The sequence below is a fragment of the Danio rerio genome, chromosome 5 (genome assembly GCF_049306965.1).
Source record: "Danio rerio strain Tuebingen ecotype United States chromosome 5, GRCz12tu, whole genome shotgun sequence".
In the NCBI taxonomy this organism is placed as follows: Eukaryota; Metazoa; Chordata; class Actinopteri; order Cypriniformes; family Danionidae; genus Danio; species Danio rerio.
The window spans coordinates 13,892,501-13,893,778 of record NC_133180.1 but is presented as its reverse complement, the minus strand read 5'-3'; the positions used below and the strand labels follow the sequence as shown (position 1 = coordinate 13,893,778).

The following is a 1,278-nucleotide window of genomic DNA, read 5'->3' as shown; positions in this document are numbered from 1 at the left end:
TTGCCTCACACGCTCATCCATTGTACTTATATCTCGCCGTGTTTGTACATCCTGTCGGTCACGGAGACTTCCGCAGACGGACGGGCTTTTGTTGTGTAGTGACTGAAAGGGCGTGCGTTCATGTACGAGCACATCAAACCGCACTCGTCAGGGAAAAAAGGGAGTGTCTGCGAATAAAACAACGCCAACCATCCGCAAAGGTACATACTGCACGTTTATGCATGGCTGTGTCTTCTGTTACGCTTTTAATTAAACTAATGAGATGCTGTTTGTAGTTAAAGGCCCGGTTGTTCTGCTTTCAAATGGCGACATGTGTGTGTGTTTGTAGTAGTAGTAAGTGACATGCTGAAGTTACCCTATGAAGCCCTGCAGTTAATGCAGTTTCGCATTAAACCAAAGTTTCCTGTGTGCAGTACATTGCAGTTTGTTGGTAAGGCACTAAGTTTATCTTTGACTGCAATGTTTTTTTGCGTAAACAAAATGGAGATCAACATAGGGTTGTGTTTGTAGTTTGTATTGCACTACGTGTATACTAGATACCAGGGATGTCCAAACTTTTTCCTATAAAGGGCCAAAATCCAAGCTTGATTGAGAACTGTGGGCCGAACGTAAACATAGCAAACTGTGCTACATTAAAGGTGCCAATCTAATTTCCTAATTTATTTAATAATATTTAAAAAAAGACTCTAACCATACTTACTAATGTATCCTAATTCTCTGAAAATATAGACCATTTCAATGTGGTCATGCCATTGGCCCATAACCATTTCCTGCTTGTTATCAAACTATTTCAAATCTGTGACAAGATGCAATTCAATCACAACTTAATGTTTAAACAGCTATCATAACAATATTTATCAATATGTGGCTCCATTTGAGTTCTCTGAAGCTGTAGAAATTAAGAATGTAAAACAGGCAGTATGTTGGAATCATTGTTTTTGTTTACATCCTTCAAAAAGATCTATATATTATTTTAACAAACTTATAACAATAAAACTAGAAAAAAATCTATTTATAAAACAATACAATTCAGTGGCGAGGCAGTGGCGCAGTAGGTAGTGCTGTCGCCTCACAGCAAGAAGGTCGCTGGGTTGCTGGTTCGATCCTCGGCTCAGTTGGCATTTCTGTGTGGAGTTTGCATGTTCTCTCTGCCTTCACGTGGGTTTCCTCCGGGTGCTCCGCTTTCCCCCACAGTCCAAAGACATGCGGTACAGGTGAATTGGGTAGGCTAAATTGTCCGTAGTGTATGAGTGTATGTGTGTGTGAATGTGTGTGTGG

At 40.4% G+C, this 1,278-nt stretch overlaps 1 protein-coding gene across 3 annotated transcripts in view; it reads left to right on the top strand.

The window, feature by feature from the left end:
• The window catches only part of ppm1f (protein phosphatase, Mg2+/Mn2+ dependent, 1F), a 29,480-nt gene continuing 28,202 nt past the window's right edge, over positions 1-1,278 (top strand). The window contains 1 exon segment of one of the 3 annotated variants that reach the window (NM_001018155.1): positions 1-200. The gene's annotated coding sequence lies outside the window, so the exon portion shown is untranslated. 3 annotated transcript variants of the gene reach the window in all.